Consider the following 16,378-nt stretch of genomic DNA (forward strand, 5'->3'; position numbering starts at 1 on the left):
AAATCCTAAGATAGCTACAATGTAATTATTAATTACATTGCAGCTATCTTAGGGTTTATTTTACAGGTAAGTATTTAGTTTTAAATAGGAATAATTTATTTAAGTATAGTGTAGTGTTAGGTGTAATTGTAACTTAGGTTAGTTTTTATTTTACAGGTAAATTTCTCTTTATTTTAGCTAGGTAAGCTATTAAATAGTTAATAACTATTTAATAGCTATTGTACCTAGTTAAAATAAATTGAAAGGTACCTGTAAAATAAAAATAAATCCTAAGGCCTAGATTTGGAGTTCGGCGGTAGCCGTCAAAACCAGCGTTAGAGGCTCCTAACGCTGGTTTTGGCCGCCCGCTGGTATTTGGAGTCAGTGATTAAAGGGTCTAACGCTCACTTTTCAGCCGCGACTTTTCCATACCGCAGATCCCCCTACGCCATTTGCGTATCCTATCTTTTCAATGGGATCTTCCTAACGCCGGTATTTAGAGTCGTTTCTGAAGTGAGCGTTAGAGCTCTAACGACAAAACTCCAGCCGCCTGAAAAAAGCAGGAGTTAAGAGCTTTCTGGGCTAACGCCGGTTCATAAAGCTCTTAACTACTGTACCCTAAAGTACACTAACACCCATAAACTACCTATGTACCCCTAAACCGAGCTCCCCCCACATCGCCGCCACTCGATTAAAATATTTTAACCCCTAATCTGCCGACCGCCACCTACGTTATACTTATGTACCCCTAATCTGCTGCCCCTAACCCCGCCGACCCCTGTATTACATTTATTAACCCCTAACCTGCCCCCCACAACGTCGCCGCCAGCTACTTAAAATAATTAAATACCTAATATTCCGACCGCAAAGCGCCGCCACCTACGTTATCCCTATGTACCCCTAATCTGCTGCCCCTAACACCGCCGAACCCTATATTATATTTATTAACCCCTAATCTGCCCACCTCAACGTCGCCGACACCTGCCTACACTTATTAACCCCTAATCTGCCGAGCGGACCGCACCGCTACTATAATAAAGTTATTAACCCCTAACCCGCCTCACTAACCCTATCATAAATAGTATTAACCCCTAATCTGCCCTCCCTAACATCGCCGACACCTACCTTCAATTATTAACCCCTAATCTGACGACCGGAGCTCATCGCTACTATAATAAATGGATTAACCCCTAAAGCTAAGTCTAACCCTAACACTAACACCCCCCTAACTTAAATATAATTTACATCTAACGAAATAAATTAACTCTTATTAAATAAATGATTCCTATTTAAAGCTAAATACTTACCTGTAAAATAAATCCTAATATAGCTACAATATAAATTATAATTATATTATAGCTATTTTAGGATTAATATTTATTTTACAGGCAACTTTGTAATTATTTTAACCAGGTACAATAGCTATTAAATAGTTAAGAACTATTTAATAGTTACCTAGTTAAAATAATAACAAATTTACCTGTAAAATAAATCCTAACCTAAGATATAATTAAACCTAACACTACCCTATCAATACATTAATTAAATAAACTACCTACAATTACCTACAATTAACCTAACACTACACTATCAATAAATTAATTAAACACAATTCCTACAAATAAATACAATTAAATAAACTAGCTAAAGTACAAAAAATAAAAAAGAACTAAGTTACAAAAAATAAAAAAATATTTACAAACATAAGAAAAATATTACAACAATTTTAAACTAATTACACCTACTCTAAGCCCCCTAATAAAATAACAAAGCCCCCCAAAATAAAAAATTCCCTACCCTATTCTAAATTAAAAAAGTTACAAGCTCTTTTACCTTACCAGCCCTGAACAGGGCCCTTTGCGGGGCATGCCCCAAGAATTTCAGCTCTTTTGCCTGTAAAAAAAAACATACCATACCCCCCCCCCAACATTACAACCCACCACCCACATACCCCTAATCTAACCCAAACCCCCCTTAAAGAAACCTAACACTAAGCCCCTGAAGATCTTCCTACCTTGTCTTCACCATCCAGGTATCACCGATCCGTCCTGGCTCCAACATCTTCATCCAACCCAAGCGGGGGTTGGCGATCCATCATCCGGTGGCTGAAGAGGTCCAGAAGAGGCTCCAAAGTCTTCCTCCTATCCGGCAAGAAGAGGACATCCGGACCGGCAAACATCTTCTCCAAGCGGCATCTTCGATCTTCTTCCATCCGGTGCGGAGCGGGTCCATCTTGAAGCAGGCGACGCGGATCCATCCTCTTCTTCCGTTGTCTCCCGACGAATGACGGTTCCTTTAAGGGACGTCATCCAAGATGGCGTCCCTCGAATTCCGATTGGCTGATAGGATTCTATCAGCCAATCGGAATTAAGGTAGGAATTTTCTGATTGGCTGATGGAATCAGCCAATCAGAATCAAGTTCAATCCGATTGGCTGATCCAATCAGCCAATCAGATTGAGCTCGCATTCTATTGGCTGATCGGAACAGCCAATAGAATGCGAGCTCAATCTGATTGGCTGATTGGATCAGCCAATCGGATTGAACTTGATTCTGATTGGCTGATTCCATCAGCCAATCAGAAAATTCCTACCTTAATTCCGATTGGCTGATAGAATCCTATCAGCCAATCGGAATTCGAGGGACGCCATCTTGGATGACGTCCCTTAAAGGAACCGTCATTCGTTGGGAGACAACGGAAGAAGAGGATGGATCCGCGTCGCCTGCTTCAAGATGGACCCGCTCCGCACCGGATGGAAGAAGATCGAAGATGCCGCTTGGAGAAGATGTTTGCCGGTCCGGATGTCCTCTTCTTGCCGGATAGGAGGAAGACTTTGGAGCCTCTTCTGGACCTCTTCAGCCACCGGATGATGGATCGCCAACCCCCGCTTGGGTTGGATGAAGATGTTGGAGCCAGGACGGATCGGTGATACCTGGATGGTGAAGACAAGGTAGGAAGTTCTTCAGGGGCTTAGTGTTAGGTTTCTTTAAGGGGGGTTTGGGTTAGATTAGGGGTATGTGGGTGGTGGGTTGTAATGTTGGGGGGGGGGGTATGGTATGTTTTTTTTTACAGGCAAAAGAGCTGAAATTCTTGGGGCATGCCCCGCAAAGGGCCCTGTTCAGGGCTGGTAAGGTAAAAGAGCTTGTAACTTTTTTAATTTAGAATAGGGTAGGGAATTTTTTATTTTGGGGGGCTTTGTTATTTTATTAGGGGGCTTAGAGTAGGTGTAATTAGTTTAAAATTGTTGTAATATTTTTCTTATGTTTGTAAATATTTTTTTATTTTTTGTAACTTAGTTCTTTTTTATTTTTTGTACTCTAGCTAGTTTATTTAATTGTATTTATTTGTAGGAATTGTGTTTAATTAATTTATTGATAGTGTAGTGTTAGGTTAATTGTAGGTAATTGTAGGTAGTTTATTTAATTAATGTATTGATAGGGTAGTGTTAGGTTTAATTATATCTTAGGTTAGGATTTATTTTACAGGTAAATTTGTTATTATTTTAACTAGGTAACTATTAAATAGTTCTTAACTATTTAATAGCTATTGTACCTGGTTAAAATAATTACAAAGTTGCCTGTAAAATAAATATTAATCCTAAAATAGCTATAATATAATTATAATTTATATTGTAGCTATATTAGGATTTATTTTACAGGTAAGTATTTAGCTTTAAATAGGAATAAGTTATTTAATAAGAGTTAATTTATTTCGTTAGATGTAAATTATATTTAACTTAGGGGGGTGTTAGTGTTAGGGTTAGACTTATCTTTAGGGGTTAATACATTTATTAGAATAGCGGTGAGGTCCGCTCGGCAGATTAGGGGTTAATAATTGAAGTTAGGTGTCGGCGATGTTAGGGAGGGCAGATTAGGGGTTAATACTATTTATGATAGGGTTAGTGAGGCGGATTAGGGGTTAATAACTTTATTATATTAGCGCTCAGGTCCGCTCGGCAGATTAGGGGTTAATAAGTGTAGGCAGGTGTCGGCGACGTTGAGGGGGGCAGATTAGGGGTTAATAAATATAATCTAGGGGTCGGCGGTGTTAGGGGCAGCAGATTAGGGGTACATAGGGATAACGTAGGTTGCGGCGGTTTACGGAGCGGCAGATTAGGGGTTAAAAAAAATATGCAGGGGTCAGCGATAGCGGGGGCGGCAGAATAGGGGTTAATAAGTGTAAGGTTAGGGGTGTTTAGACTCGGGGTACATGTTAGAGTGTTAGGTGCAGACGTAGGAAGTGTTTCCCCATAGGAAACAATGGGGCTGCGTTAGGAGCTGAACGCTGCTTTTTTGCAGGTGTTAGGTTTTTTTTCAGCTCAAACAGTCCCATTGTTTCCTATGGGAGAATCGTGCACGAGCACGTTTTTGAGGCTGGCCGCGTCCGTAAGCAACTCTGGTATCGAGAGTTGCATTTGCGGTAAAAATGCTCTACGCTCCTTTTTTGGAGCCTAACGCAGCATTTGTTTGAACTCTCGATACCAGAGTTAATTTTATGGTGCGGCCAGAAAAAAACCCGCGGAGCGTTAACAGCCCTTTTACCGCCAAACTCCAAATCTAGGCCTATGATAGCTACAATATAATTATTATTTATATTGTAGCTATATTAGGGTTTATTTTATAGGTAAGTATTTAGTTTTAAATAGGATTAACTTAGTTAATAATAGAAATATTATTTAGATTTATTTAATTAATATTTAAGTTAGGGGGGTGTTAGGGTTAGTGTTAGACTTAGGTTTAGGGGTTAATAATTTTATTACAGTGGCAGCGGTGTAGTGGGGGGCAGGATAGGGGTTAATAAATTTATTATAGGTGGCAACGGTGTAGGGGGGGCGGGATAGGGGTTAATAAATGTAATATAGGTTGCGGCGGGTTCAGGGAGTGGCGGTTTAGGGGTTAAACTATTTATTTATTTGCGGCGAGGTGTGGGATCAGCAGGATAGGGGTTAATAATTTTATTATAGAGGGCGACAGTATGGGGGGGGCAGGATAAGGGGTTACTAGGTATAATGTAGGTGGCAGCGGTGTCCGGGAGCGGCGGTTTAGGGGTTAATACATTTATAAGACTTGCGGCGGGGTCTAGGAGCGGCGGTTTAGGGGTTAATACATTTATAAGACTTGCGGCAGGGTCTAGGAGCAGCGGTTTAGGGGTTAGTAACTTTATTTAGTTGCGGGGGGCTCCGGGGGCGCCGGTATAGGGGGTAGAACAGTGTAGTTTAGTGTGGTTGCTTAGTGACAGGCTAGCAAGAAAGCTGTCAAACAGCCGAAGAGCTGCGAGATTGGATGTGTGATAACTCTCACAGTCCGCTGCTCATCGCCCCGCGGCTTTTTGACAGCTTTATTTGATAACTTAGGCGTATTTTTTCAGGTCCGCAGCGGCGAAGGTAGGCGAGCTTAGGCGGGCGTATTGGGCCGGCGAAGGCAGGAAAGTTGAGACGTTGATAACTACCCCCCATCGTGTTAAAGTTCTAGTCACTTTTATTGATTGATAGATATATATATTTTACCCAAAAAAAAAACAGATATATATAGAAAAACGTGGTTAAATATGATCAGGTTAGCGTGTGAGCATGGGTGTTGGTTTTTTTCCAGTTTTCGCACTCCATTGAAGTCCAGGTGGAACACGTCAACGCATTCGTTATATTCTAAGTTCCCCTTTTTGTGTGTGTCAGGTTAGTGCTTGTGCACAAACTTTTTACTTTAACCTCATAATACAAGCGCAACCAACGCGTGCAAAAGCCTCCGTCCAGCACTGTTTACGCTCAAGCGGGGGCGCTAAATATCGCTCTACTCGTAATCTAGCCCTGTATAAGCAAAATAAAGCTTAAAAGCAATATGTCAAAAAGTGTCCATAAGAGGTCCCCAGTAATAACGTTTATATCTGGTTGGTGACATCCAGGCTGGTTTAAAGGGACAGGCCAGGCAAGTCAAACTTAAACTCTTGTGCTTCTAGACATAGATTGCAAGGGGAGCACTATTTTGCACACAATATCGGCTGTATTTGTGCTCAAGTAAAACTGATACCGCGAGTTTAACCTGTGCTCTTGTATTACTATTTGTAGGTAAAGTTTTTTACTCCAATGCACAAATAATCAGATTACCAAGTAAATCGCATTTCCATCATTAATCACCAGAAACCACCAGTTTCATGTTAAACAAATCACAAATACAATGATTCTAAGCTGCGTTATCTGTTACATTACAGGTGTTTGTAGTGTGAAATGACAATAACCATTTACTTTTTAGTTCCAGATTAATAGTGACATTTGTACACGAGACATTTATCTGAGTTAGGGCATTATGGATGTATAAGGCCGGTGTGTATAATGTGTCATATGCTAATTATACTTAAAAAAAAAATACAAATATTACATTTTAAATAAGTTTTTTTTCATTTTATAAAGTTTTCCTCTAGAATGAAGATTAAAGGGACATGAAACTCATTTCTTTTCCAATTTACTTCTATTATCTAATTGGCTTAATTCTCTTGGAATCCTTTGTTGAAAAGCATATCTAGATAGGCTCAGGAGCTTGGAGCTGGCTGCTGATTGGTGGCTGAACTTGTATGACCATTTTCATTGGCTTATAAATGTGTTCAGCTAGCTCCCATGAGTGCATTGCTGCTTCTTCAATAAGAGATACCAAGAGAATGAAGCAAAATTGATAACAGAAGTGAATTAGAAAGTTGTATATGAATCTGAATCATGAAAGAAAAATGCCCCTTTAACTGTGTAGAATATAAATATCTTGCAGAAGGAAGTGACACAGTTCTCACACTGCAAAATGGTGAGAGTTCCTAAACTGAAAACACTGTGCCGAACAGGGTTTATTTGCAGACATCGTTCTGTACAGTGAGAAATTCCAGTTTTGTTTTGCTAGGTGATAAGAAAGGTCACATGACACAGACAAGTAACAAATAAACCAGGCATCCTCAGACTTGGCCCTCCATTTCCCATGATGCTCAGCCAGTTGATGTGCCGGCTGAGCATCATGGGAAATATAGTTCCAAAACCTCTGGAGGGCTTAGTTTGAGGATGTCTTGTATAGACGTTGCAGACACTGAAGAAAGTTGCAGTTAAAATGTCCATAGAATTATTGTAAATTATTTAAGCCTTAACAATGATATCCAACATCACACTCACCTAGATTATGAGTTTTGCGTTACGGTTTTAACGGTGAAAAAATGGCCATTTCAGCATAAAAATCGTAACGCAGCCATTACGAGTCTTGTCGGTATAGCTATACCGCAAGCATTTTAGCCTGAAACGCAACGTCAATCCCGCACTCCAAAAAGTGCTGGTATTACAGGTTGTGCGGTGAGGCTAAAATGCTTGCATTGCACCCTATACCGACACAATCCGTTCTGCCATCTGACAGCAGAAGTTTTGAGTTTTGCGCAACAAAACTGTTACACAAAACTCATAACTAAAATGTTACAAATTACACTAACACCCATAAACTACCTATTAATCCCTATTCTGCCGCCCTCCCGCATCTCAAACACTAAATTAAACTTATTAACCCCTAATCTGCTGCTCCCGACATCACCGCCATTAATAAAAGTTAACCCCTATTTTGCCGCTCCCCGACATCGCCACCACTATAATAAAGTTATTAACCCCTATTTCCCGCACTGCAACATAGCCTACATTATAATAAAGATATTAACTCCTATTCCGCCGCTCCCCAACATCGCCGCCACTAAAGTTATTAGCCCCTAAACCTCTGGACTCCCACATCACCGCCACTAAATAAACATATTATGAAACTATTAACCCCTGAACCTAACAACCCCCTAACTTTAAATTAAAATTATAAAACCCCCTATCTTAAAATAAATAAAAACTTACATGTGAAATTTAACAAAAACTAAGTTTAAACTATAAATTAACCTAACATAACTATTATACTAAAATTAAAATAACTACCAATTAAATAAACTAAATTACACATTAAAAAAACTAACACTACTGAAAAAATGTAATTCTAAAATTACAAAAAAATAACAAACACTAAATTACAAAAAATAACAAACGAAATTATCCAAAATAAAAACAATTACACCTAATCTAATAGCCCTATAAAAATAAAAAAGCCCCCCCAAAATAAAAAAAAACCCTAGCCTACAATAAACTACCAATAGCCCTTAAAGGGGCCTTTTGTAGGGCATTGCCCTAAAGAAATCAGCTATTTTACCTGAAAAAATACAAAGACCCCCAACAGTAAAACCCACTACCCAACCAACCCCCCAAAATAAAAAAACCTAACTAACAAAAACCTAAGCTACCCATTGCCCTGAAAAGGGCATTTGTATGGGCATTGCCTTTTAAAGGGCATTTAGCTTTTTTAAAAAAGCCCAAACACTAATCTAAAAAAAAAACACCCAAAAAAGTTTAAAAAAAACCTAACACTAACCCCCGACAATCCAATTACAGTTTCTGAAGTCTGGACATCCAGGCGGCGAGGTCTTCATCTATCCAGGTGGCATCTTCTATCTTCATCCCGGCGGCGCAAAGCGGTTCCATCCTTGAAGACATCCAGCGCGGAGTGTCCTCTTCATATGGTCACCGCCTTTTCAAAATGGCGTCCCTTGCATTTCTATTGGCTGATTTGATTTTTGAAATTCAAATCAGCCAATAGGATGAGAGCTTTTTAGAAACTTGTAATGGCAGCGCTATGGAGGCGGCTTTTTAGAAACTTGTAATGGCAGCGCTATGGAGGGTGAAATAACGCAACTTTTGTTGCATTAATTTCGCACCCTCTATAGCGCATAACCTGTAATCTAGGCGACTGTTAGTAAACTTGTATGATTGAGATACAGCACTTTTACATGTACGTATCTTATCAAATTGACTTTGTTCTCTTGTTTTCTTGGTATATGTACATTTCTTCAGCAGCAGCAATGCTAATGATTGGTATCCACAAGTGTCTTGTCATAGGCTCACTAGATATGTATTTTATAGTTATATGCTAGTGCTAGTGCTAAAATAAAATGCTGGAACAAAACAGAGCAGTTTTATATTCCTTTAGGAGAATGGGATTTTTACAATTAGCTGCTAAGCAGATCATAATTGACTAGATGCTAAATTAAAATTTGTTTAAGGATTTAAAAATAATATCTCAAGCTGCATGTGAATTAAGCTATTCGGGGTGCATCCTCCTTAGTAAACAGTTTCAGTTTTGCCGATGACCTCTGCTCGTGCCAAATACTGCGCACCTTGTGGCATTCTGCCAAGTGTCTTCCTTCACTACCATCAGATAAACAGCTTCTATTTGCATAAAAGTTTTATACCAAACCCTTGTTCATACCCAGTATATAAGGTCAGTGCACTGAGAGTCCAGCAATCAGCGCGCTTAGGACTAACCAGCATTACAAATATGGTAAGTCATACCTGGCAATTTATTTCTTTTAAACACGCACAGATATTACTTATCTAATAGATACACTAAACCTCAGTTGTTTCACATGTGCGGCAATGAGTGTTTGATTTCCTAGTGTTCTAACTTTGTATATGAATTGTGCCTTATGCCCTTAGTCTACTTTATTAAAACATAGCTGCTTTCCATTTATTTCAATCTGTATTCCCAGTTACTGACAATGGCCCAATCCTTTACTGACCATGAAAGCGTAAATGCCAACTTGGTGCCAAGCAAGGAGTTGGGGCATAAAACACAATAGGGCTTTATTCTGTGGCATTCACTGATCACCTTTTGTAGTTCTCCCAATGGAGGCGTCAGCTGACTGCCCCTTAGACTTGCAGTATGCTCTAGTGAGATTGGCCAGTGCTTACTGCTCACTACATAATTGTGAGCTCTCTGGAGCAGGGCCCTCTTGCTCCTGTACTAGATTTGTTTAGTCTTGTTATGTTTTGTATTTGATCACAAATCTTTGTCATTGTATACCCCTATTATTGTACTCAGCATTACGGAATTTTGCGGCGCTATACAAATAAATGATAATCAGGGATAGGCAAGGTGTCCGTACACGGACACTGGTGTCTATGACTAGCCCTTGCAGTGTCCTCCACAGCCTTAGTATATCTTTTCTTTCCGATTAAATAATAGGAATAAAAAAAATATGTAGTGTGAATAAAGTTAGTGGCTTGTCAAGAGACTGCTAGCGATATTGGGTGATAAGTTATGGAATAAATAAAGCCTGAGTGAAATACTGGATGTGTATATGCATCTGTATAATAACACCCAGCTCTATACAAAGACACAGTAGTGACACTGGCACATGGGTATAGCCAGACAAGGACTGGTTATAGGGTCAGTAGTATCTGCATCAGTATAATAACAACCAGCGCTATAAAATGTAAATGACACAGTAGTGACACTGGCACATGGGTATAGCCAGACAAGGGCTGGTTATAGGATGAGTGGTATCTGTATAATAACACCCAGCTCTATACAAAGACACAGTAGTGACACTGGCACATGCGTATAGCCAGGCAAGGGCTGGTTATAGGGTCAGTGGTATCCGCATCAGTATAATAACACCCAGAGCTATAAAATGTAAATGACACAGTAGTGACACTGGCACATGGGTATAGCCAGAGAAGGGCTGGTTATAGGATCAATGGTATATCCGTATAATAACACCCAGCTCTATACAAAGACACAGTAGTGACACTGGTACATGGGTATAGCCAGAAGAGGGCTGGTTATAGGATCAGTGGTATCTGCATCTGTATAATAACACCCAACTCTATACAAAGACACAGTAGTGACACTGGCACATGGGTATAGCCAGAGGAGGGCTGGTTATAGGGTCAGTGGTATCTGCATCAGTATAATAACACCCAGCACTATATAATGACACAGTAGTGACACTGGCACATGGGTATAGCCAGAGAAGGGCTGGTTATAGGATCAGTGGTATCTGCATCAGTATAATAACACCCAGCACTATATAATGACACAGTAGTGACACTGGCTCATGGGTATAGCCAGAGGAGGGCTGGTTATAGGATCAATGGTATCTGCATCAGTATAATAACACCCAGTGCTATATAATGACACAGTAGTGACACTGGCAAATGGGTATAGCCAGAGGAGGGCTGGTTATAGGGTCAGTGCTATCTGCATCAGTATAATAACACCCAGTGCTATATAATGACACAGTAGTGACACTGGCACATGGGTATAGCCAGAGGAGGGCTGGTTATAGGATCAGTGGTATCTGCATCAGTATAATAAACACCCAGCACTATATAATGACACAGTAGTGACACTGGCACATGGGTATAGCCAGAGGAGGGCTGGTTATAGGGTCAGTGGTATCTGCATCAGTATAATAACACCCAGCACTATATAATGACACAGTAGTGACACTGGCTCATGGGTATAGCCAGAGGAGGGCTGGTTATAGGATCAGTGGTATCTGCATCAGTATAATAACACCCAGTGCTATATAATGACACAGTAGTGACACTGGCACATGGGTATAGCCAGAGGAGGGCTGGTTATAGGATCAATGGTATCTGCATCAGTATAATAACACCAAGCACTATATAATGACACAGTAGTGACACTGGCACATGGGTATAGCCAGAGGAGGGCTGGTTATAGGGTCAGTGGTATCTGCATCAGTATAATAACACCCAGCACTATATAATGACACAGTAGTGACACTGGCTCATGGGTATAGCCAGAGGAGGGCTGGTTATAGGATCAGTGGTATCTGCATCAGTATAATAACACCAAGCGCTATATAATGACACAGTAGTGACACTGGCACATGGGTATAGCCAGAGGAGGGCTGGTTATAGGATCAGTGGTATCTGCATCAGTATAATAACACCCAGTGCTATGTAATGACACAGTAGTGACACTGGCACATGGGTATAGCCAGAGGTGGGCTGGTTATAGGATCAGTGGTATCTACATCAGTATAATAACACCCAGCACTATATAATGACACAGTAGTGACACTGGCACATGGGTATAGCCAGAGGAGGGCTGGTTATAGGATCAGTGGTATCTGCATCAGTATAATAACACCCAGAGCTATATAATGACACAGTAGTGACACTGGCACATGGGTATAGCCAGATGAGGGCTGGTTATAGGATCAGTGGTATCTACATCAGTATAATAACACCCAGCACTATATAATGACACAGTAGTGACACTGGCACATGGGTATAGCCAGAGGTGGGCTGGTTATAGGATCAGTGGTATCTGCATCAGTATAATAACACCAAGCACTATATAATGACACAGTAGTGACACTGGCACATGGGTATAGCCAGAGGAGGGCTGGTTATAGGGTCAGTGGTATCTGCATCAGTATAATAACACCCAGCACTATATAATGACACAGTAGTGACACTGGCTCATGGGTATAGCCAGAGGAGGGCTGGTTATAGGATCAGTGGTATCTGCATCAGTATAATAACACCCAGCACTATATAATGACACAGTAGTGACACTGGCAAATGGGTATAGCCAGAGGAGGGCTGGTTATAGGATCAGTGGTATCTGCATCAGTATAATAACACCCAGCACTATATAATGACACAGTAGTGACACTGGCACATGGGTATAGCCAGATGAGGGCTGGTTATAGGATCAGTGGTATCTACATCAGTATAATAACACCCAGCACTATATAATGACACAGTAGTGACACTGGCACATGGGTATAGCCAGAGGTGGGCTGGTTATAGGATCAGTGGTATCTGCATCAGTATAATAACACCAATCACTATATAATGACACAGTAGTGACACTGGCACATGGGTATAGCCAGAGGAGGGCTGGTTATAGGGTCAGTGGTATCTGCATCAGTATAATAACACCCAGCACTATATAATGACACAGTAGTGACACTGGCTCATGGGTATAGCCAGAGGAGGGCTGGTTATAGGATCAGTGGTATCTGCATCAGTATAATAACACCCAGCACTATATAATGACACAGTAGTGACACTGGCAAATGGGTATAGCCAGAGGAGGGCTGGTTATAGGGTCAGTGCTATCTGCATCAGTATAATAACACCCAGTGCTATATAATGACACAGTAGTGACACTGGCACATGGGTATAGCCAGAGGAGGGCTGGTTATAGGATCAGTGGTATCTGCATCAGTATAATAACACCCAGCGCTATATAATGACACAGTAGTGACACTGGCACATGGGTATAGCTAGAGAATGACTGGTTATAGGATCAGTGGTATCTGCATCGGTATAATAACACCCAGCACTATATAATGACACAGTAGTGACACTGGTACATGGGTATAGCCAGAGGAGGGCTGGTTATAGGATCAGTGGTATCTGCATCAGTATAATAACACCAAGCACTATATAATGACACAGTAGTGACACTGGCACATGGGTATAGCCAGAGGAGGGCTGGTTATAGGATCAGTGGTATCTGCATCAGTATAATAACACCAAGCACTATATAATGACACAGTAGTGACACTGGCACATGGGTATAGCCAGAGGAGGGCTGGTTATAGGATCAGTGGTATCTGCATCAGTATAATAACACCAAGCACTATATAATGACACAGTAGTGACACTGGTACATGGGTATAGCCAGAGGAGGGCTGGTTATAGGATCAGTGGTATCTGCATCAGTATAATAACACCAAGCACTATATAATGACACAGTAGTGACACTGGCAAATGGGTATAGCCAGAGGAGGGCTGGTTATAGAATCAGTGGTATCTGCATCAGTATAATAACACCCAGCGCTATATAATGACACAGTAGTGACACTGGCACATGGGTATAGCCAGAGGAGGGCTGGTTATAGGATCAGTGGTATCTGCATCAGTATAATAACACCAAGCACTATATAATGACACAGTAGTGACACTGGTACATGGGTATAGCCAGAGGAGGGCTGGTTATAGGATCAGTGGTATCTGCATCAGTATAATAACACCCAGCACTATATAATGACACAGTAGTGACACTGGCACATGGGTATAGCCAGAGGAGGGATGGTTATAGGATCAGTGGTATCTGCATCAGTATAATAACACCAAGCACTATATAATGACACAGTAGTGACACTGGTACATGGGTATAGCCAGAGGAAGGCTGGTTATAGGGTCAGTGGTATCTGCATCAGTATAATAACACCAAGCACTATATAATGACACAGTAGTGACACTGGTACATGGGTATAGCCAGAGGAAGGCTGGTTATAGGGTCAGTGGTATCTGCATCAGTATAATAACACCAAGCACTATATAATGACACAGTAGTGACACTGGTACATGGGTATAGCCAGAGGAGGGCTGGTTATAGGGTCAGTGGTATCTGCATCAGTATAATAACACCCAGCACTATATAATGACACAGTAGTGACACTGGCACATGGGTATAGCCAGAGGAGGGCTGGTTATAGAATCAGTGGTATCTGCATCAGTATAATAAAACCCAGCACTATATAATGACACAGTAGTGATACTAGCACATGGGTATAGCCAGAGGAGGGCTGGTTATAGGATCAATGGTATCTACATCAGTATAATAACACCCAGCGCTATATAATGACACAGTAGTGACACTGGCACATGGGTATAGCTAGAGGAGGACTGGTTATAGGATCAGTGGTATCTACATCAGTATAATAACACCCAGCACTATATAATGACACAGTAGTGACACTGGTACATGGGTATAGCCAGAGGAGGGCTGGTTATAGGGTCAGTGGTATCTGCATCAGTATAATAACACCCAGCACTATATAATGACACAGTAGTGACACTGGCACATGGGTATAGCCAGAGGAGGGCTGGTTATAGGATCAATGGTATCTGCATCAGTATAATAACACCCAGCACTATATAATGACACAGTAGTGACACTGGCACATGGGTATAGCCAGAGGAGGGATGGTTATAGAATCAGTGGTATCTGCATCAGTATAATAACACCAAGCGCTATATAATGACACAGTAGTGACACTGGCACATGGGTATAGCCAGAGGAGGGCTGGTTATAGGATCAGTGGTATCCGCATCAGTATAATAACACCCAGCACTATATAATGACACAGTAGTGACACTGGCACATGGGTATAGCCAGAGGAGGGCTGGTTATAGGATCAATGGTATCTGCATCAGTATAATAACACCCAGCACTATATAATGACACAGTAGTGACACTGGCACATGGGTATAGCCAGACAAGGGCTGGGTATAGGATCAGTGGTATCTGCATCAGTATAATAACACCAAGCACTATATAATGACACAGTAGTGACACTGGCACATGGGTATAGCCAGAGGAGGGCTGGTTATAGGGTCAGTGGTATCTGCATCAGTATAATAACACCCAGCACTATATAATGACACAGTAGTGACACTGGCACATGGGTATAGCCAGAGGAGGGCTGGTTATAGGGTCAGTGGTGTCTGCATCTGTATAATAACACCCAGCGCTATATAATGACACAGTAGTCACACTGGCACATGTGTATAGCCAGACAAGTGCTGATTATAGAATCAGTGGTATCTGCATCAGTATAATAACACCCAGCACTATATAATGACACAGTAGTGACACTGGCACATGGGTATAGCCAGAGGAGGGCTGGTTATAGGATCAGTGGTATCTGCATCAGTATAATAACACCCAGTGCTATATAATGACACAGTAGTGACACTGGCACATGGGTATAGCCAGAGGAGGGCTGGTTATAGGATCAGTGGTATCTGCATCAGTATAATAACACCCAGCACTATATAATGACACAGTAGTGACACTGGCACATGGGTATAGCCGGAGGAGGGCTGGTTATAGGATCAGTGGTATCTGCATCAGTATAATAACACCCAGCACTATATAATGACACAGTAGTGACACTGGCACATGGGTATAGCAAGAGGAGGGCTGGTTATAGGATCAGTGGTATCTGCATCAGTATAATAACACCCAGCACTATATAATGACACAGTAGTGACACTGGCACATGGGTATAGCAAGAGGAGGGCTGGTTATAGGATCAGTGGTATCTGCATCAGTATAATAACACCCAGCACTATATAATGACACAGTAGTGACACTGGCTCATGGGTATAGCTAGATGAGGGCTGGTTATAGAATCAGTGGTATCTGCATCAGTATAATAAAACCCAGCACTATATAATGACACAGTAGGGACACTGGCACATGGGTATAGCCAGAGGAGGGCTGGTTATAGGATCAGTGGTGTCTGCATCTGTATAATAACACCCAGCACTATATAATGACACAGTAGTGACACTGGCTCATGGGTATAGCCAGAGGAGGGCTGGTTATAGGATCAGTGGTGTCTGCATCAGTATAATAACACCAAGCACTATATAATGACACAGTAGTGACATTGGCACATGGGTATAGCCAGAGGAGGGCTGGTTATAGGATCAGTGGTATCTGCATCAGTATAATAAC

Source organism: Bombina bombina, chromosome 9 (genome assembly GCF_027579735.1).
Source record: "Bombina bombina isolate aBomBom1 chromosome 9, aBomBom1.pri, whole genome shotgun sequence".
Lineage (NCBI taxonomy): Eukaryota > Metazoa > Chordata > Amphibia > Anura > Bombinatoridae > Bombina > Bombina bombina.